The following is a 24,070-nucleotide window of genomic DNA, read 5'->3' on the forward strand; positions in this document are numbered from 1 at the left end:
AAACACACGCACGCACACACATTCATCTTCATTACCCTCTAGTGGTTTACTTGTGAACTATATGTATGTTTATCAACCCAACATAACCTGTGGTGCTACTTAGTGTTCCTAGTAATGAGTCTTCCAGTGCCATTTCGTGGAAATATGATGCCACCCCTCCCCTATGACAGTTGCACCCTGTGGCGTCCATTACAAAACAGTTATGTAACCTTCATGTGTATGTATTATGTAGCAGATATGTAACCCTTAGGTGTTGGCATAAACTTGCACATTGCATAATAGTTATGTAGCCTGTAGGTGGCATCATTTGACTACTACTTAAGAGTTGTACAACTTCAGGAAGTAGTATCTTTTGTGTAACTAGTAGTCCTCCAAGCATACAGTGAAAGTAACCTTTAATGTTTTGATACAGGATCATAAAAGAAGAGTGCCATACCATTTGGTGGGAAGTGTAAAAAGTAAGCTAGAGAAGTTGTTAAAAGAAGGAAAATTAGGTAATATTTTAGACATTGTTCATAACTTGTAGTGTTAGTACTTAATATCGATAAGAGAAGATAATGTAATGATCTGAGAAGATTAATGGAGTTGCTATCATTGATTCCTACTTGTTACTTTACATGAAGGATGTAATAAATTAAGTTTGTCAACCATAGTGCATTAAGAAAACTGATTTATCAATATACTATTTCCAAATTGAATTAGACTTATTAGAGGATTCGGATAAAGAGAAAAGAGTATTTTTCAACCGTTATGGATTATTTAAATGTAACGTAATGTCCAAGTGAGAAAAGAATGTTCCAACATTTCAGAGGTTAATAGACAATGTCGTTGGGCTTAACGAAGCCAGTCACAGCTTATAAATATGAACTGATAATATGGATAGCGCCTAAGAATATTGAGGGAAGTACTATACAAGCTAAACAAAGCAGCCTTAAGAGCTAAACAGGGTGAATGCAAGCTTAGGGCGAGCTGCATAGAGTATCTAAGTCATAAGATTGATTGTCCCTTTACAAGCAAGGGTAAAATGTATTAGAGTGAAGTATTTGCGGAATATAAAAAAATAAAAAAGAGTAGTTAATCGGATAGCGACGTGGAGCAAAGAGTCTGGAGTAAAAGGGTGTGCCAATATTTGTCCTAAGTTAATTGTCTTGAATGGCTTTATCAAATATGTTAAATAAGGGAAAGAAATAATTCTATAAGGACTTGTAACCACAAGATCCCACTTGTATCAATCAAGTTAAAATAACTACTTTTGAAAGTGGATCTGCTAAACGTTTTGAACAATTGAAAAACACAAAACACTGTATATATATGTAATTCTGTGTTTCCGACTGCAAGCATTGACTTCTCTGCACTTATCAAGGTATCCAAAAAGCTGATCCGACTCCAGAAGAATATGACAGTCATCTAGAATTTATAAGTTTGCTGCACCAACTCCTTGTAAGTATGCTATTTCTCATCAAGATAAAGCGTTCCATTTAAAGTTTAATAATGAATAACGTATAAAGAGAGAAAAATGAAGAGCATTAATTGCATTACAGAAATAGTAGATTTAATAATAATAGATTTACTACACTTGACACAAAGTTTCAGTGTCTTACGTTCAAAAGCTATTTAAACTACTTTTTGTTTAGGTTATATCAATTAATATAGCATAAACTCTAAGGTAATAATCCATATTTTAATCGTATATAAATTTCACGTTCTTAGTTCTACAAGGCAATATTTCAAATAATTCTGAATTTCCCCTGTTTGACACGCGTAACATATTTCTCTAAGTATCTTGTCTTCTCTATTTTATTCACCAACTTTTCAAAAAGTATGAAATTAAACATACATTACTCACTCTAAATTCATCATACAAACCTTACTTTTTGTAGTCTCAAACTGTGTTTGGTTACAGAGCTATCGAATAGAAAATCGGATTCCTCAGTCGCATCCACCTTTCCCGTCTTCTCTTTCAGGATTTATTAATAGTTCTCTCTTACGTTTAATTACACATTGGCTGTAACCATTAAAAGTTAAGGTTTTCATCTATCAAATTATGTATTGTATTATGTTGTGTTTTGGATAGATAAGTGCTAATTTTACTTATAATACAGGGAAATTTGGATGAATTTAAAACAGATTTTGTTGCATAATGAGAAAGCCAGAAAAATTATGACTGTTAGAGAAAAGTGCTTGCTTTTTGCGTGTTATAAGTTTATGTTAAACTATAGAATGAATTTTTATAGTGTCCAATGCTTCACAGATATATATATATCAGTTATGATGTTTGTAGGCTGATCAATTTTTAAAACGGACTGAAATTCTGCACAGGCAAGAACGTTTAAAGTGTTGAGTAATGCTTTACGAAGCTGTATCTTAATACATATTTTTTATTTCACCGAGTTAAAGTGTGAGTGATCAGCAGATGGATTGGGTGTAACATCAGAGAACAAAGGATGTGCATCTTCCTGGATATTCGTCATATCCTATATCGATCCATTCATTTTGAAACTGTTTTCTTATTTCACTAAATAACATTTTGTAACTTTGTGCATACAAATTAGTCTGTAATGGTGTGCGGAATTCTGTTTTTCATCTCCATTAATTGCCAAGAAATTAATATTGTAAGTGTTTCTCTTTCAAAATCTATTAAATGCATCATTATTAACATATTATGCAACAAGACGTGCAAGGACTTGACCTAGAAATGTATTATAAAAAGATGCTAGTAAGGTTTCAGAGTATTTAAAGATATTTGCACACTATATATTTCAAAGAAAATTTAACATTAAATGCAACAAAAGGACTGACAGACTGATGTTTTACGTTTCTTATGTTAGAAACTTGTTGTAGAACAACCATGAGATCCGAATAATCACTCGACATAATACAAAATGCATGCTTATTTTATACGATGCATAGTTTTAAAGTAACACCATTCAGCAAAAACGTGTTTTGTAAAAAAATGTCTGAAGCTAAGTGGTCGATCATGTCGACGGTTTGACTACCTGAGGTATTTATATGTCAGTCTTTGATTCCTTTATTATTTCCGTCTCTAAAAGCGAGATTGTCAAAAGTAAAAGCCGAGTCCTTTGTCTACCAAGACTTAGTCAGATGACTTTTCTTATCTTCTCAATTATAGCTTAATAATATTCCTATGTATGACTTATAGGTATAGAGATTGCGAGACGAAGAAATCATTTGTCATTTAGATTTATGTCAATTTGAGAAAATAGGAAATGAATAAACAGACTGACAGCTACAGACTTATCCTCATCTTTTTTTGTCTGTTCTATCATGTTTGACAGTCTTTGTTTTCACTTGTAGATGTTATTCAAACAGAAAATTTGATGGGTCCACTGTCAGTCACCAATGACAGAGGATAATGTTCCATATAATGACCCTCCCCAATCATTGTCCGGGTAGAAAGGAGAGATAATAAGTTTAGCTCCGACTTTTTACGCTGACAGGACCTTTCATGGAGTAGGAGGGAACATAGTCACTTGTGAAATGAATCAGGGCTTGATGTACCATATCTCTATAATTTTATTATTCTAAATGTAGGGCCTTTGTATCTCTTCTTTTTATTAAATAGAGCAGCCTCCCGCTAGTACAGCGGTAAGTCTACGGATTTACAACGCTATAATCAGGGGTTCGATTCAACTTGGTGGGCTCGCTAGGTAGCCCGATGTGGCTTTGCTATAAGAAAAGACATATTAGGTAAAATAACCTCTTTGACATCTCGATTCAAGTTTAGAAGTCCTTCCTTTTCATATCGTTTTCTGGTATAAACAAATGGTTTTCCTTGTATAACATCCAATACTCAATTTAAACCTGTTTTAGCTGCTTGTGCTTCTTTTTTTATAGAAAAGATATGAACGAATAACACAGGTTGCTGAACACGTCACCCATACCATGACTTCTTTGGTACTGTCTACCTGCAAAATATGATAAGCCATTTCCCAGCCAGTAACTGAATATGTGTCATAAATGATTGCATCATGAGAGTACTTTTATGATATCACAGACAACAAAAATGAACTGTTATAATAACTCTCCCCTGTTCAAATGGTATACATTGACCTAAGTCGTCCTTTATATCTATCTTGATAGACTGAAAACGTTTTTAGAGCATCTGTAAACTTTCAGAGAATTATGCCTCTATCACTACCCTTAACTTGAATGACTTGTAATAGTATCACTTGGGCATCACTGATAATACTAGGTTCCACAGTATATAAAGCTGCAGTGGGCTCCACTGTCATATAATTAATATCAAATACGAGTAGTACTGATGATACAGGATCGAATATATAGGCTCCATCTTTTACATTCACACTTACTTTTTTGACACACATACTTAGTTGAGATATTGATCCATTATACGTACAAAAACTTATAACTTCAAAAATAGTTTTCCCATTGATATGGTAGATAATGTGATCAAATTTGACATAATGTGGAATAAAATAAGAAGAAAGTATCTCATAAAATCTTAGGAATAACTCAATTTCAACTGAATGAGAACTTTTGAGAACTATAAGTATAACAGTATCAGCTGGTTTGAAAGAAGTTAGTGATTTGTGGTTTTACTTTTTTCAGATTAAAGCAGTAAACTTAAAAATATTTTAGTTTTGTGAAACTGAACATATTTTTTTACCACCACCAATGGAAACTTTGGTGTGAGGTCGACCAAAAAAGTAAGTTCCCTGTAATCTAGTAAAATTCCCACTCACTTATTAATATTTCAGTTTTAAAAAATTGTACATATTCTTTACCACAGTTAATGAAGCTATGGATATCAAATTATTTTATGACCGTTCCTAGCTAACTCATAACCAATAATAATTCTTTCCATTACTGTGTAAATAAAAAACCACAACTCATTAGTATCACGAAAATTAATACAAACATGTTGAAATCGTGCAGATCTAAGATATTTCACTACAATTCATGCAAGCTGAATCAATTCCTGATATCCAATATTGCACTCACTACACTCAGTAAGAGATGGAGGGAAGAAACATTGAAGGAGAATAAAGTATATATAGTGTTACTTATGAAAGGAAGAAAAGCTGTATACTTTGTGTTAAACATTTAAGTGTTCTTATGTAACACTATCCATTTGATTACGGCACTCAGATTACGAGTCAAGCGCCTTTAACCACCAAGTCATATTGGGCCTTTTTAATTAGTTGTCTGACTATTCTTATCAATAAATCAAATAACATTTGTGAATGGAACTACTTTTGATCTTTATTGTTTATCGGCTAGCACATATAACAAAAATCAATCACTGTTTAGTTGTAATAGAAATTTCAAACATTACTGACATGCTTCACATTGTACTTGGACATGGATTTTATGTAGATTTCAGAGAGTTTTTACAGCCATTTAGATATTGTTTTTACATATTTTCAAACAAATCAATAGTTTCCTTTAATTTTTATTATTTTCGTACTTGTGATTTAGTAAGTATTCTGCAGAAACTTTCAGTTTTGCTGTATTTGTTTGAACTTGTAATTTTATTTAAAGTCGAGATTCTACAAATTTTGCACATACCTCTTGTGTCGTTATTGTGTTTTCCTTAAGTGAGCAATGTTACCACTTGCTCAAGTTAAATGTAAACTAATTTAGAGCATGGAATTGGCTCTACTGTTCCAATTTTAAAGTAGTTTTGTAGATATGGTGGTGAATTTCAATGAATTTCAATTTTAATTTCGCATATAATATATGTGCAATATTGTTTAAGGTGATATATAACTTTATTTGGGGTAGTTTTCTCTCAGAGTTTTGTTTTAATCTTGTTTTTTTACTTAGTTTAAGTTGCAAGGAAGATCTACGTCCATTGACAAGAGCTTTATTGTTTATAAAGTCTTATTCAACACTTGTCAGTCATCCACTTTGTTTGTATAGTATTAAGCACAAAGCTACATAATGGGTTATCTTTTTTTATTCTAAATTTTCTGGGCGTATTCTTATGTCTGGTATCTGTTTTCACCAACTATCTTTTGCAACTGCTAAAAAAATATTTCTTAAAGTTCAAGATAGAAAAAAACTCCTGTTGTAAATGGATTTAAATTCTCTGCTCTGTTGGTTATTCAAAAACAACCTGGAACTGTTTTATAAATATGCTCTCTTTTATTCTATCTTTTTAAATGGTTATTATAGCTTATTATAATTTTTTAGTTGTAGCTACTGTTTTCTTTATTCTTGGTGTTGTGAAATGTGGGAGTATCATGAGTTCCTACATTCGATAGTGATATAAGAAGAAGAGGTTTAATTTAATTTTTTATTACTATGGTGGAAGTAACACGCTTCAAAAATTAACATCACCTTTTAGCATTTACTTTACTGTTTATGCTCTCATAAGTAGTTGACCTCATCTCTTCTCACAATGATACTTTATGCTGGTTGAATTGATTAACGCTGTGGTATCTTTTGCTAGCCGTCTACGACAGTTGCTGAAGTGACAGCCAACTAATACTGTAAAAAAACAAAGGTCACGAAGAGACATCATCCACTGATTTTCATGCTAATTTTGAGGATTGTCTACTAGACAGCTGAGAAGGACGACTTGCTTATTTTGGAAATCAGTGAATTTGTTTTTCAGAAATCAATTTCGAGAGAAGAAAGTCTGTTTGTTTTTCGAATTTCTCGCAAAGCTACTCGAGGGCTATCTGCGCTAGCCGTCCCTAACTTAACAGTATAAAACTAGAGGAGAGGCAGCTAGTCATCACCACCCACCGCCAACTCTTGGGCTACTCTTTTACCAACGAATAGTGGGATTGACCACACATTATAATGCCCTCACGGCTGAAAGGGCGAGCATGTTTGGTGTTACGGGGAGAAGAAAGTTTGTAGAGGTAAACACCCTATAGTAGAAAGAACTATCCAAGTGTAGGTACATGCACTGTTTTCTTTTTTATTTGTACAAGAAAGAATTTGCCCATTTTCTGAGAGTTGTTCAGGTTCTTTATTTTACACACAAAAAAGAAGCTCACTTTGCTATATAACACAGAAAAGTTTTAACTCCTTCCAAATGAGGTCAGTTGATGCGATTGATCTCTTAACCACAACGTAACCGTAAGTTTCCTTATAATAACTGCTCCCCCTCTCCCAGTGGCACAGAGATATGTGCCTTGCATCCACACTTTCAACGCTAGACACCGGGTTTTTATGCTCATGGTGGGCGAAGTACAAATAGACCATCGTGTATCTTTGTGCTTATTTACAAATAAACAAAGCATGCTATAATTTTCATATATTTTGTGTATCTTAACAGAATTTGGCAAGTTTTTAGTAAATATTACAAGTTCTTTGTACACAAAATATTAGATTTTTAGTTAAGCATTGTTAGTAAAGATTTGTCCATGAATGTATAAAATCAGAATGTTGACTGTTGTCAGGACAAAGTGATTTTCATTTTAATATTAAAAATACCTATATTCATCTAAAAAATTCAAATTTCATTTGCTTTACCTTCTAAATGAATATCAAACATTTTTTCCTTCCAAAAAGTTATATTTTATTTGTTATTTTCTCTAACCTTATTCTATGTGGATTCAGTTGATCTGATAGTGTAATAACCATAAATAATTTGAAAAATCCAAATTACCATTTTTCTTTCTGAAACGACTGAGATGTAACAGTGCTTTATTTTGAATGTTTTGAAATTCATGCAAAACTACACTAGGGCTATTTGTGTTAGCTGACCCTAATTTAGCAGTGAAAGAATAGAGGGAAGAAAGCTTGTCATCATCATCCACCTCTAAGTCTTGGACTACTCTTTTACCAATGAATACTGAGATTGACCACCACATTGTAAAGTCTGCATGGCTGAAAGGTTAAGCATGTTTGATTGGATGGGTATTTGAACCAGAGATGTAAGAGAAAGCTACAACTGTCTATCATTAATAGCTTAAGGCTAATAGCAGTCTACATCTATTTATACTTAATTTTATTGTGTTATTGTCCTTTGAACGACGCCTAACTAATTATCCAGCTACAAAAGTTATAAACATGAACATGTAGCTCAAGTTATCATATGGAATGATGTACTACAAGAATTTTATCATTATGTTTCAGTACCTTACCTAATCTAATAATTTTTCTGATTTTTATTACATTTTAGTTGCTTTTATGATCATAAATGAAAAGAAAATATGCACGAAAAACAAGACATATAATACTTACCTTTGACTTCTTGCTTTAACGGTCAATTGACGATAAAACGTAAGCCTACTTTTCAGTAACGATAATAGTACACTATATACATTTTATTTACTTAATATAGAAAACAATGTCTTATAACTACTTTAATTTAAATGGCTTTCTAACCAGGGCAGGAGTTCTATCAAAACGCAGTAGGGTATCACGGGGCTGAAATAACTTGCGGGAAACACTGAGTTAACAAGAGTGATAACTTAGCGATATTCCACTTTTTTTTAAAAGTCGGATTGTTGTAATATAAGTTACCTCATATTTCCAGTGGATATGATCTACTGAACACTTACTTTAAATACCAAATTTCAAGTCAATCCATTAAGAAATACATAAGATATAAATTCTCCAATTTTGATTGATTTTCTTCGTATTTGTTTTTCTTCAAACGGGAAGTGCGGAAAATTGTTGTTAGAAAAAAAACAAATTTATGATTATTTTAAGTTTGGTACACTGATATATCTTTTCAAACTATAATTAAGAGTCCCATTTGATATAAATTTGAATCACATGTGCAAAATTCTTCAATAAAATTGTTCAAATTTTTCGAGGATATTTACGCTCGCCCATGTAAATAATCATGTGAACCATCAGTGTGACATTTTTACTACAGTTTCACCTATGAGAAAAAGAGGAACGTTTTTAGTATTTATTGTTAGTCTTAATTGATTAAATATGGCTGATTTAAAGTAGCAAAACTATAAAGTGAAATAACATAATATTGGTTAGTTCAAGCAAACTATTTTATCAGTTTCTAGTTCAAGTTTTCAAAAGACGATTATTATTCATTGCTAACTTTTGAGCACAAATTTACTAAACTTTATGAAATTCTACTAACTATTAGTTGAACTTATGAGGTGAAGTTAAACTAGAGATATTACTTCTGCACAAATGATGTAAGAAGTTCACTATTTAAAGAAAAAAGTCTATGGGTTAGTAGGTACGTTGATCAAAAGCCTTGCAGTATGTTGATCAAAATTGGATCTACAGCTACAATAGTTTGACCCCATTGAGTAATGGAAGTTAAAACATTTTCCAAGCAATAAAGAAAGAAGATAGATTGATGAAAACAACAAATGAGCATAAAGTTTCTGGAAGGGAAAAATCTGGAAGTTAACCTTACTGTAGGAAGCTTTTCTACCTCGTATGAAATGTGGGTAATTGAATCGAGGAATAGTGCATATTATGAAGTGACTAGATGTAGAGACTTTTACTTCTATTACCAGGACATCTTTTTGCCATATGTGACAATTACTACACTAGAGGTAAACCTTTAGTAATAACAAGAAAAATGGTTGTTGCACTGCCTAAAAGAGAAATACTCATACTGGGAATTTTCGGGAATATATTAAGAACATATAGTGACTTAGGATTCCAGCATGTTCTGTGAGATTAATATTTGGATGGACTATTGTGGATCTGAAGAATAGAAATGTCACTAGTAAAAATATGAATATAACAAAGAATAGTATTTGAATGATGTTCGGATAGGATTTACTGGATATGAAGCTGTACAAATAGTATTTTTAGATAAGAAAAACACCAGAATACGTTAGTCACTTATGATTCAAGATATATAGGAAATATCATATAAAATCCTTCCGTAAGGAACCTTACTACCTTATATTACAAGATATTTATAATAACAGATGTGAAAGTCGTATGGTTGATCAATGTTATAGATTACACGACTTGCATACGGAATATCAATTACCTTCTTAAATGTACCCCAAGTTTTAGGCCAAACAAATAACATGCCTTATAAGTTCAGAATATGCAGCCCCAATATGTCAGTTATTTACAAAACAGGATGAGGCTTTTAATAAAGTAAATTCCATGGAGGGACAATGAGTAATAGAACTAAGTGCTGGTCCATGAACATCGCTAATAGTATTTGCCAAGAAGAAGAAGGATAGATTTATAAGATTCTGTATGGACTACTGCAAGAAGAATGAAGTCAAAGAGAAGTATCCTACCCAATACCAAGAATTGACTCCACTTTGAGTGGAATATCTTTATTAAAATGGTTTTCAGAATTAGATATGAAAAATAGATAGTGACAAATGCATAGCAACGAAGAAAGACAACAACTTTTGCAGTAGGAAATGGGTTTTAGCAATTTATTGTGTTGCTTTTGTATTTGGTTGAGAAAATAAAACCTTTTGATGAGTCCCAAGACGTGAGCAATGTTTTATCAATACATTAATTTCCTAGTTAACAAAAAAGAGGGCTTATAGACCTATTTCAAATTGAATGATTTTAGAATTGGCCAACACCAAAGATTTGGATTCTTAGAGGAATTCTTAGAGTGTGTTCTCGCTATTATCATTTTGTAAAATATTTCTCTAGCATAGAATATCCTCTACACAAGTTACTTGAAAAAAACTGTTTTATTTGGAAGTATTCAACAAATTGAAGAAAATTATACCCTTTACTTCTGCATTAACATATCCAATCATTTAATTATTGATATAGATCCAAGTGTGATTTTGTAGTGAGAGCAGCATTATGACAAGCAAAACATGAAAAAATAGCATTTATTGCCTACTATAGCAAGGCAATGAATAACGCAAATGGTGATTTCATGCAACCTAAATTCAAAGATTTACTGAGTACACTGAAGTTCATTATGCATACAAGAGAACTTGTTATGTTGGAAATGAAACAATACCAGTGAAAATAAATAACAACTGAAGTTGGTATTTACATTCTTTACATTTCACAGCATTTTTCCATCTTCATTATCTTTCAACAGATGAAAATGTAAAGGCTAAGAAGGCACTGGAGAGAATAAGAGATTGCAACTGTTGGGTTGGTTACCACGGATCTATACAGAATAGTTGTAACTCATGTTAACTATGCTATGAGTGAAAAGAAACACCATGGACAGCTACATCACTACTGTGTTGAAGCAGTACTTGAGAGAATTGTATCAGTTTTCTTGTTCTGCTGTCATAGAATAATGGTAGAAATTGATATATTGTAAACAGTTTCACGAAATGGTCTAAAAAGCAGAAGCTCTAGCAAGATAAATTGTCAGTTGTTTTGTTTCTAGATTTATAGTACTTATGAAACTTCATTTAGATTATGTATGGAATTTTGAATTTACTTTGCTTTCCGATATGTACCAGATCTCTGAAATAATAAAAAAAGATAATCTCTTCATCGATATTTCAACATTTTCTTGAAAATCAATTATAGATTATGTGGATGATCATTAGAAATCTTGGAATCAAGAACTTTTGCTTTCATTTATGAGGTATGACAATACCTGAAGCTACAGGCAACAAATTATCATACTGGTATTTAGAAGGAGACTTAAACTGCCATTGGATATCTGCATTCACGTATGAAACAGAGAGTCTTAAATGGTATATGTAGAGAACCTAAGCAGTATAACTGAAGTCATACATTTCTTTATCCACAAAAAAGACTTAAATCAGCTGGAGATAAAATGGAAAAACGCTATGATAGTAATGTAAATAAGACTAGATTTCATTCAAATGACATTGAATGGCTATACAACCCACAGCATATAAAAAGAAAATTCCAAAATTAAGTCGGAGTTGGGAAGGGGTTCGAGTGTTGTACTGAAAGAAATTCAATGACGTGGCTCACAGAATCCAGAAGGACAGGAAGTCCAATCTAAATGTAATTCACTATGATCGCCTTTTGAAGAGCTTCAGTAGGAGAATATTGAGCTGGATAACGTCAAAGAAGAATTTATTAGCATAAAAAATCAGTCTATTGAAGACCTTAAGGTTTCTGTCGAGATACGTCCAGGTGATCGCTAAGAACAGAAACATCATTCTAAGGAATTTACAATCCAGGAAGGAGGCAGAGTTGTAAGCTATTTTTTAATATTGTAGATAAGATATTTGTTTGTTAGACAGAACTAATCATGATGATGACATAATTTTCTGCTTAATAAATTCCATGTTTTAAGTAGAAAAAGAGATAAATGCCAAAGTGAATAACTGAGTAATCACTTTGTTTTTTTGTTTGTTTTTGAATTTCGCACAAAGCTACTCGAGGGCTATCTGTGCTAGCTGTCCCTAATTTTGCAGTGTAAGACTAGAGGGAAGGCAGCTAGTCATCACCACCCACCGCCAACTCTTGGGATACTCTTTTACCAACGAATAATGGGATTGATCGTAACATTATAACGCCCCCACGGCTGGGAGGGCGAGCATGTTTGGCGCGACACGGGCGCGAACCTGCGACCCTCGGATTACGAGTCGCACGCCTTACGCGCTTGGCCATGCCGGGCCCTTCTCGTTCGGTGCACTCTACCCGCTCCCACGGCGAGTAAAAGAGCAATCAGAGAGTATTTAGTTTAGTGTTAGTTACTGAGTGAGTTAGAGAGGGAGAGCTGTTACATCTACTTGTCTGCAATACAGTTAATCAATTAGTCAGGTAGCATGTTTTTTAGTGATCAATTAGTAAGAAACTTTTCTCAATTTGTAAATAAGTTAGACATATATAAGTTTGGAGTATCTGTTAAAAACTTTTCTTTGAGAGGTTAAGCCTACCAGTGATGGTAGCCAACAGGAAAAGTTAAAGAAGGAGTATATTAATTTGATATCATAACATGGATTGGACTTGGAATTATTTTTATCAAATAATTCAAAAGAATTTGCCCAAGGATAGAACATGTTACAAAAATAATATAGATATACAAAAAAGTTAATGAGTCAGGTTTGGGTGATAAAGTGTTTAAGCATTGCTCTTTCTATTAGTTTGTTAATAACTTACATCATGAAAACGAATTAGATATTAGAGAATATTTGTAATTCGTGAGAATTTGCATCATCGTTTTCAATATAGATGCCGGTCCCGGTATCAAATAACTTTTTTCTGAAATCCATACTGTTAGTTTAATTTGCGTCGCTGGTTGGCTAATTATACAAATTATTTGGTTTGTATATGCGCTCATCTCTTAAGTTATATAATTTGTCTCTCCTTATAATTTCTTATTTATCCTGATGACGGCGGTGTAGATTACCGCCAAAACATTGGAGAATTTTTAGAGAACTAGACAGTTAAAATAAAGTTTTATTTTTTTAAAATGTTCAATATTTGATGTGGTTTTAATATCATTGAATTATGTCTTAAATATTATTTAAATAAGTATCAACTTAGCAAAATAAAATATATCTTGATCGACACATTGGAAGCAGTTCGATTGTTTGGATAATAGCTTACACAAGCAAAATATTATCATTCACCCTCTTTGAATTGTTCTATGTACTTGTGATAACGTCACTTCATTCAGTCTCTTTATCTTTACTTCCTACTTCCTTGATGATTATTAAGTTATAGTCTGTATTGAGTGTTCATCTTGGTTTGAAAGGAACAGATTTACTGACTTAAACATTTACTTAGAAAAAAGTAAATTTTGCTAAGTAAATAAAGTAAGCAGCAGTTTATTTCATGGGGTGCACAAAACTCGACATGTGAAACATACTTGACTACATTATAGCATGTCTGCACGATAAGTATAGTTAGTTTAGTAACTTATTTTTATAGGTGATGAATAAATAACTGAAGTTTTGCTGTTACTTTTAGGTAACGGTAGCTCTTTTTTGCTGATCAGTTTTAAGACTAAATGTCAGAAATTAAACTTATCTTGCACAAATACTATGGCCTTAAGAAAACTCAAATTGAATAGTATAAAAAGAATAATAAGGGATAAACACTTAGAAAATCAACTCCATTAATATTACTTTCATTTTCTTTTAAATAAAAGAAAAGAAAACAGTTATACTTAACAGAAAAACGCAAACAGTTCTAATACAAAATACAAACATGACAGTAATACACTGCTGAAACATAAGGAAAAGGGAAGTGGTTGGGGCTCTTCCAAATTTAAAGGAAATTTATAAAGTAATAAACGCAAGCAAATATACGATGACTCTGAGGGTTATGGTGGAGGGTGTTTCATTAGTTTCATTTCTATAGATTATTTACTTTAGAAACTAGGTTATGCAGGGTCTATTGAAAATTATGTTTTACACGATCAGTACATAAAAGAAGTATAAATCTCAAAGAATGTTTGTTTGCTTTGTTGGAGTTTGAGTCTGCGTAAGGCTACAGGAAGACTACCTGCACTAATCATCCTTGATTTTGAAGTGATAAACTAGACGAAAGGCATCAACTTTTGAACTACTCTTGTTAGACCTAGTAGTGTAATTTGGCCATCATTATATTAACACATCCATCCAAAGAACGGAGCTCAGATTTGTTTTGATAAGTGTTGGGACTCAAGATATTGAACCTCAACTCACAGTATGGCGCAATAAATGTTATACCGCGTTTGGCGTTATATGAAAAAACCAAAACATAAATCAAGTGAAAAACAAAAAAATAATGTAATTTTATGCTATAAACCCACCTGCTATAAACAAATTATTTTCTGAAAACCTTCAACAAAGGGATTTATTTTGTATTAAATTATTAAGTGAAATGAACTCGATTCTTCAATTTTACTTTTTGTATCCTAAATTTGTCTAAATACGCAGTTTAAAAAAGCTTTATACTACCAAAGTGACTAATGTTAACAAGATGGAATATTCTTCACATATTTTGGCTCGTAAATTCATATATATTTCTTTCTTTAAATCGTGACGAAAAATTATTTAGACAAGAAACATTTACAACTTAACCTTAAATTTCTCCCAACTTCAAAACAACATTCAAATAATGTGCGTACATAATCACTATGAAAAATAATCAGTTAAGAAAGTTAGGTTTCTTTACAATGTTTTATACATCTTAAAATATATTTTGTCTTTTGCCAAATAATAATTCTTGGTTACAAAGCTAAAAAAATGGACGAAATTAGTTGGGTTCAAAAATAATCATATATGTATGCTCTATTAATCACAACTCAGAACTAATGTTAACTTAACTGGTGCAAAAGCTGTCAAAATAAATTTCAAAACTATTTTATTGATAAATAACCTTATTTAATGTTCTAAGATAAGTTTAATGTTTAGAGATTACTACTGATGTACCTGGAAAAACTCGCATGTGGAATGAGCAGTATAACTACAAAAACAGAATGTTCAGTAGAACATTTCAAATGACGCTGATAATTACTTATTTCACTGTTTTAATGTGCATTAGTTACATTAGGAGCAGATCTAGAACCGATACTATCATCATCAGTGTAATCCTATCGTGGTCTCTTTTGAATACAAAAATCATAACTAACTGCATTCTAATTTAAAAGTGAAGAAAAAACTAAATCAATAAAAATAAAATCCTGCATGGAGTGAAAAAAAAAACCAAAACAGCCTATAACAGTAAATCTATTATAGAGATTAATTGGTTAATTTCATACTATATGAATAGCTTATATATATACGTTAATGCAGTGGTATGTCGTCGTAGGTGTATTCCCTAGCACCATAGTCACACTGTTCAGTATCTATTTCACGTCAAACACCTAACCATTCTATGGTACACTGCCGTCACAACACATTTATGGCGGGAGGCAATTGTCTCAAGAAGGATATTCGTTTAGTTAGGTTGTGAAATGTTGAAGAGCGAAGTTTGTTTGCGGTTAAGCGTAAAGCTATACGATGGGCTACTATCCGTGCTCCGTCCACTGCGAACGGTTAATCCCACTATTTGTTGATAAAAGAGTAGCCTAAGAGTTGGCAGTGGGTGGTGATGACTAGCTGCCTTCCCTCTAGTCTTACACTGCAAAATTAGGGAGGACTAGCACAGATAGCCCTCGAGTAGCTGTGTGCAAAATTCAACAAACAAACAAACTCTCCAAGCACTGTTTTACGTTATTTCATTAGTAAATAAAACACTTTTTTACCCTGTTAGTTGAAGCTTATTATGGTATTGTAACAATGTTATCTCTAGCTATTGAGAGTAGATCTTATATTCGTTTTTCATTGTATTAACACTTGATGACATCAGCATGATTGAAAATCTTCCAACCTCTATGTTTAGTTTTAGATAAATCTACGTAGGCAATTTTGTTTTTTATCTTCCAATTACATTTTATGTGAAGAATATTAAGATGGATGATAATGAACGATGTTATGAAGTGAGATGTTAGATAATATCATTTGAAGTTGCTTAAGTGTAGTGTAAGAAAGCCACTGACCTATTGTCTCGTTTTAAGGAACTAGAGGATTACAATATTCTAAGACAATAGAAAGTGATTGGATTAAGCAGGTATAGCTGCTGATATGGAAATTACAAGACCTACTATGGTTATGAAACAGGTACCAGAAAACGAGGTACAATGTCCGAAACAAAGGGGCAACGAAACCTGGAGAGTTCAACAAAAACAAAGAGGTGAGAAAGTAGCAAAGAACAAATCGATAAACCAAGAGAGGAAGAAAGTAATATAGTGCCAGTAAGAAACTAAAAATCTATCTTAAAGCTATTTGTTATCGATTACCAGTAATAAAGAGCAGTTTGTTATGTTAACGTTGGTGTGAGGCAATGCTTAGAAATAGTTACAATTAAAATAAAGTTGATATACATAAGAAAGGAAGATGTAGTGAGAGTAGTTATCATAACCAAAAACTCTCTCTATCACAAGCCCCTTTCTTACACTTGGTTTTTAAGAAACTAAATAATTTTTTCTAGTGAGGTTGCACATAAAATCAAACTATTCCCATATAGGCAAATATGTTATATCTGAACCTATAGTGAAAATTAAGTTAGCACAGAAAAACACAGCAATAGCGTTCTGAAATAATAAGTTAGTATTGCCTATGAACACCATGATGTGAATACAAGATCATAAAATATTGTCTGAATCTCTGTGAAATTACCATAATTCAGCATGATAAAGAAAATCTGTCTTTCTCTTATCAAACATACATTCTTTTTGCATACATGATTTATCGAATTAATATGTTCATGAAGACACTTAACAATATGATAAAAATGTGCCAAATACCAACAATAACAAAATCTATTTGTACAATGAAATAAATGTATTCAAAATGTAGATAGATCCATGTTATTCAATAGGTTTCAACTACCACTAACATTAAGTAAAAATTTCTCTTATTCAGTATTCAAACAATGTGATCATTCAATCAATGTTTTGTCCTTCAGAGGTATCATAATAGAAATTCAAAACAAGTGCTGTTTGTGGATAGTTTTTTTCTGATAAACCTTCATTCTAAGGTTACCGAACTTAATGAATATTTGTATATTCACCAAGGACAGTGCTCTTCTTAGAATAGATAAATATCCCAATTCGAAAAATATAAAATATGTAGGCAGATTTGTTCATATTTTTCTTATGCTCGTATAGCGAATGTAGCATTGAGCTCACCGTGATAAAGGCTCAGACACGATTATACAAATGACTCCTTAAATTATATTTCTTAATGACTATTATTGAAAAACAGTAAAAAACATAAAAGTTGTACAGAATATCTCAGAAAAAAAGGTTATACGAAAAATGTATATAGTCATGACATTTGTTTTCATTCTGTACGAATTTTAAATATTCCATCAAACCAGTGTTCTTAGGCTTGTGAAACGATCATTCATTTAGATATATATTTTTGATTTGTTTGACAGCAAAACACAAATGTCTTTAACAACAAAGTATAGGCAAAAATATTTTGATCAGAAACGATTGGAGGGCCTGGCATGGCCTAGCGCGTTAAGGCGTGCGCTTCGTAATCTGAGGGTCGCGGGTTCGCGCCCGAGTCGTGCCAAACATGCTCGCCCTCCCAGCCGTGGGGGCGTTATAATGTGACGGTCAATCCCACTATTCGTTGGTAAAAGAGTAGCTCAAGAGTTGGCGGTGGGTGGTGATGACTAGCTGCCTTCCCTCTAGTCTTACATTATTAAATTAGTGACAGCTAACGCAGATAGCCTTCGTATAACATTGCGCAAAATTAAAAACAAACAAACAAACTTTTTAAGAGAGAAGTGCTTTAAACACGCAAAGGTAAATGGTTATAAATGATAAAAACAAAACATAACAAAAAGGGAATGACCTAATTTGTTAAATGTGAAATAAATTTAATCTCCCTGAGATACATGTACCTAAATGTCACTACTGTTGACTTTTTACGAGCTTCAAAATTGTTTCTATAAAGGTGAGCCTGTTATTAATAAAATGGATAAAGAATGCAAGAAAGTTATTATTATTTATAGTAAATCATAACTACAAATGAGGCCAGGTGGTTAGGGCGCTCGACTCGCAATTTGAGGGTCGAGGGTTCGAATTCCAGTCACACCAAAAAACCCCTCCCTTTCAGCCGTGGGGGCATTATAAGTGACGGTCTATCCCACTATTATTTTGTAAAAATAGCCCAAATGTTGGGTGTGGATGTTCATTACTAGCTGCCTTTCTTCTTGTCTTTCACAACTAAATTAGGGACGGCTAGTGCAGACATCTCTCGTGTAGCTTTGCGTGAAATTCCAAAGAATTTAAAATCTACAGATGTGGGATATATTGTAGATTAAATACTATTGAATATTCAACTTTATTTGAAAGAAATGCTACAGGAATTATAAAACTAACTAGTAAAGTTAAAAAAAACATTTTGTATGTACGGTTTACAGTGTAATTTAAAAAGTGAAAACAAACAATGTTCAGGAAGTTACTTCCAGGAATGGAAGAGATATAATTAAAGTGTTTTGTTTGTTTGTTTTTTGAATTTCGCCAAAGCTACTCGAAGGCTATCTGCGCTAACTGTCCCTAATTTTGCAGTGTAAAACTAGAGGGAAGGCAGCTGGTCATCACCACCCACCGTGAACTTTTGGGCTACTCTTTTACGAACGACTAGTGGGATTGACCATAACTTTATAACGCCCCCATGGCTGAAAGGGCGAGCGTGTTTTGTGTGATGTGAAGGGGTATAATTAAAATAATATACAAAGTTTGTATTATAAAAAGTCAATTTCGAGAAAACAAAAACAATGACCCAGGGTTTTTATTGATGTAAGGGAATTGAAAAGAAAAACCAAATTACTTCAAAATGAAATAGCATCAGTACGATTAATATACAGAACCTTAATTTAAAATAATAATTTTCGTAAAACATACTGATCAATTGTGAGTATATTTAATTGATATGAAACAATTAAATCTTATAATAATAATTCATGAGACAAGAAACCCACATGAAATAAAAATGTATTTCAGAACGGTTGGTATGGGTATTAACACTTTTACTAATAAAGCAGAGAACTTTTTTGTTATCCTAAAGATGACCTAGGAGGGTCGAAACACACCAGTTGTTCTGAGATACATTTTTACAATAATAACAAAAATTATATTTAATAGTTACAGATGTTTTAGTAAATACATTTGGGTTATTACCATCAAAGCAAAAAAGAAAACACAAAAAAAGAGAGAAAGAAACAATTGCATTCAAAGAAATGTTTAATAAAGAAAGTATAGAATTTGAACTGATAAAAGAACAGAAGTAAATTAAAGATCAAATTGTTCACAGGTTTACAACTGAAAGCGTTGTTGAAGCTCAGATTTTTGAAAGATTTATCGTTTTATATGACGTTTTGAACACATGTCAAATACCTTATGAAATTGGAGATCTTAATGATAAACGAATTCAAAAAAGGTTCTGTGAAACATAATTAGTTAAATATGGCAAGAAAGTAAAAAATATTGGAAAAAAGGTGATAAGGTATTTGTAAAATGATTAGAATATTCTGATAAAGTTAACTTTTGCGTTGATATTGCATATATTACCTAAGGGTTCTGTTCTATAGCCATAAAGTTCTTGTGCAGTTTGAATCTTTAAAAAGTTCTCTTCTGTATAAGATATAAACAGTCTTTAAAATGAAAAAAGAGGGAATTTATTCAAGATTCAGTTTATTTAACTGTAAGAATGTTAACTTTCAACATATCCACCATCGTTTTGGATACAAAACCGAACTCGATTTTGAAATTCCACGAACATATTCTGCAGTTGTATATGAATTAAAGCACTGATCACATTTGTTATCCTAGTATGAAGATCGTTTAGAGAGGAAGACTTTGTTGAATAAATTTCAGTTTCTACATGCCTCCACATGATAAAATCTAATAGAAACAAGTTTGGGGAGCTAGGTGGTCAAGATGTTGGCCCATCTCTTCCATATACCTGTCGGGAAAGACCTCGTTTAAAAATACTCGCACGTTGGGGGTGCTCCAATGTAGCCCGTCTTACCGATTTTTGTGAACTATTTCTAAGCACTTGCTCTACAGACAACATAGTCTCATTGTTTACCCTTGGTCTTCCAGTTCGTGGCTTGTGATTAATGGAAACAGTCTCTTTAAATTCTTTATCCAGTTTTGAATAGAATTTTTGTGGGGCTCTTTCTTGTTGTAATGAGATCTAAATTTATTTCTGACAGCTGATACAGACTTCAGCTCAGCTATTCAGAGAACACAATAGACCTTTTTTTCAATTAAAGCCATTCAGTATAGTAAAGGGTTTTTAATCTGGAAAATAAAAGAAAGAAATCAGAACAAATGAATCACTAACAATTTTATTTAAAGTTTGAATAAATCCCCTTTTTATTTCATTTTGCAGATTGTTTATATCTTATATAGGAGTGAGTTATTAAAAATTTAAATTTCGCAAGAACTGTATTATTTCATTTACTATTAACATTGAGGTATTGTGCTGATTTATTTATCTTAGTAAAATGTTTTGTATTCATCATGGCAGTCTATAGGTTTCAACTTCTCACAATATTTAATAAAGTTTGTCCATATGTTTTCGTTTTTATTTGAATTAATTTCTATATTTCATTTTCAATTTGTAAATAGCTAAAAACCTTTAGCAAAAAATAATTAATATGGTTACCTTTGTAGAAGATACAGAAATGATGAAACATGCTTTTATAGAAGGTATCTTTTTAATTTGTTAAAATAGTTCATACTAAATTTCAATTTAAAATAAGGCTTCTTACTTAGATTGTTACAACTGTAACAGTGAGTATTCTTTAATTTTACATGTAGTGTCATTATTTATTTCCAGTTGTTTTAAAAAGTTGTTCAACCACGTAAAGTGTGCTGCTATTGATATCCATTTATCTAGAAACTTATGTTAATAAATGATGTAGCATTTGTAAAATTGAAAAATCCCTAATCTAATTGTTAAACTAAAAACTCTACATAGAAAAAAAAAGATATTTTAAGAATTCGTGTTGAAGGGAAATAATATAAAAAAGCATTACATAAAAATTAAGCTAATCAAAAATTTTAACAGCTTACAAAGGATGATTGAAAACGTATTTAATATTTACTGATAATAACACTATATAATACAAATTTTGTTCCTGGATAGTATGTGTTATATCGTAATTGCTTATGTTGTAAAAGTACAGCAAATGGCCATTATTCCCTTCAAACTTTGATTTTGTGACCTGGATAATGAAATTTAGAAATTAACCTATTTTGTTATGTAAAAACAGGCAACTTTGCACATTTTCATTTACATAAGGTCTGAATAAAACAACATATAAATCAAGATTTACATGTATTTATCCTACAGTTATCCAAAAATGAGCAAAAATGTTTAGAAGTGATAGTTTTTCGAGATTTTCGACTGCAATGTATATCATTTTCACGTATCTGGCAGAGTGGGTACAGGGAGCTAAAGGCAGTGTGGCACTGGGACGATGGATGATGACAGCAGATGCATTCTTACCAATCCTACGTTTGGAAGCGTCCACCATACAGAAGTAGCAATTGCTTGAGTGGTCAGTGGGTTTACGCCAAATTCATGGAATAGCGAACTTCATGGCTCTCATTTCCCCTCTGTACCATCATGCAAAAGAGAAAAATAAAATTATTATGAAGAATAAATTTATTTTATCCACAACTATTGTGTAAGATAATTTTTATACTATTGAAAATTAAGAAAAAGATATTTGAATTTTAAAAAATCTAAAATTTGTATAATATAAAATCTTACTATTAAAGCAAGCAAAAATTGTCCGTTTTACCTTCTAGAGTTTTTCTGCAGTGCTCGCAGGTAAACTGAAGTGCCCAGGGTTTGTCTTGATCCCCGACAGGCATGCCAAAATATGCCTTGTAGGCTTCACACATTTTAGCAGATGCTGTCCAGAGTATCTTTGTGCTCTTGTCTTGACAAATTGGCCACATACATCGCAGAATGCGTCTGGAGAATGCTTGCAGCTTCTTGATGCTATCTCTGATAAAATCACATAGGTCTGTGTGTTCACTTAGGCAACTAGAACTAAACTGAAGTGGTTAGTGGTGAGCCCCTGTGTATATATTACTATGGAAAGTTCTAGAAAATTCTTAAAGGTTCTTGAAAACTCTCGTACGTTCTACAACATTCTAAAAAATTCTTGTGAGTTTGAGAAAATTCTCTATCAGCTACTCAGCACTGAATCTACCTGGAATGTTCTGAAAAATGGGTAGTAAGATCATGGATATTGTATAGATCCTATAGTTTATAGAAGACCAAATGCACAAAATGAATTCACGAAAATACTAATAGAATAAGTAAAATGAATAGAAAAATTCCATAACGTTAATAATAAAATGGACCATTTAACTTATGAAGAAAAAGAATAATTTATAAATAGGATATTTTCATATCATAACCAAATTCGATTATACAAAGCATTGAAATAAACAAATGTATTTTGAAAGTTCACGACGTAATAATTTAACTGGAAAATAAAGATGACCTATACATGTAAGAAATCCTTTATTCATGAAATGAATGGATACTATGGTTATCTGGCTATCATTTAATTAGGTTGAAAGGATAAAGAAATTAATCTAATTCCAACAACTAAGAGAAATATGTTTCAGTTGGTTAAAAATCGATTATCTGAAATTAAGATTCACAGCTTCATTTAAATTTATGGTTAGTAATTTAGAGAAACTTTCAAGCAATCTTTAAAAAAAAAGAGCAATTCAAAAATCTATTCTTATGATTAAATGTATTCGTTTGATGAATACAATGAAACATGATTATGACTAAAAGAAACATTTTACAGCGTATTGAACGAATATGATATATTAGCTACAAACATATTAAAACCTTTCAAAAGGTTTTAAGATACAAATGTGGGAGAATTTTTAGAGATGTTTTAAAGAATCTATATATAAAATAGATTCTTTTTTGGTACCACACAGCACCCGGTCTATTGCAGGGTTTAGTGGTAAAAATGACTGATGATGAATTAAAGCTGTTGATTGAATACGATATAAAATTAATAAAAAAGTATTTGTAAAGGTATTTCTGTGTTATAGTAGATATAGCAAAGCAAATAATAAATACATGAAATATTATCTTTTTTTTAACTTGTCCAGATTCTAGTAATGTAAATGGATGGACAAAGAGTCAATATTTACTTTATAGATGATTTAAATGGAGCAACACAAATTATTCTGAAATAGACTATATTTTAGAAGAAGAGGTAAACTATCAAAAATAACTCATGACTATTATTCAGAAATTCCTCTAACACAATAACACACTGCAGCGACGAAATAAAAGAAGTTCACGACCACTTTATATTATATAAAAGTGATGTGCTTTACTATAAAAATCTTAAACAATATTTATATTATAAATGAAACTGAAGAAATGTCCAATAATTCAAAGTATCTTACTGGCTTAAGGAGTATGTTGACCTTCATATATACAAACAGTGATTTCAAAAATGAATTTTACAAATTTATTAAATAATTTTGTATTTGAAAATATTATGGAAAATATTAAGAACTATTAGAAAAAGGAGCTAATGTAAAATTGTGTTCTGATGCATTATTGATTGAATATGATAGGATTTTAATGCTTGAGAAATGTATTTGTTAGGGTATATCTCAATAATGTCAACTGATATAACAAAACAATCAACGATT

General features: G+C 31.8%; 1 long non-coding RNA gene across 6 annotated transcripts; it reads left to right on the forward strand.

Annotated features, from left to right (window-relative positions):
• The first annotated feature begins 313 nt into the window (after positions 1-313).
• On the forward strand, positions 314-21,984 carry LOC143251492 (uncharacterized). Of its 6 annotated transcripts, none has more exons than XR_013028594.1 (4): positions 314-494; positions 1,364-1,440; positions 16,355-16,530; positions 21,804-21,984. It is a non-coding gene; the product is annotated as an uncharacterized LOC143251492 (long non-coding RNA). The 6 variants fall into 6 exon arrangements; XR_013028593.1 differs by having other exon boundaries at positions 314-458; XR_013028598.1 differs by lacking the exon at positions 16,355-16,530 and having other exon boundaries at positions 21,717-21,984.
• Positions 21,985-24,070: the final 2,086 nt, after the last annotated feature.

Source organism: Tachypleus tridentatus, chromosome 6, assembly GCF_004210375.1.
Source record: "Tachypleus tridentatus isolate NWPU-2018 chromosome 6, ASM421037v1, whole genome shotgun sequence".
Taxonomy (NCBI): domain Eukaryota; kingdom Metazoa; phylum Arthropoda; class Merostomata; order Xiphosura; family Limulidae; genus Tachypleus; species Tachypleus tridentatus.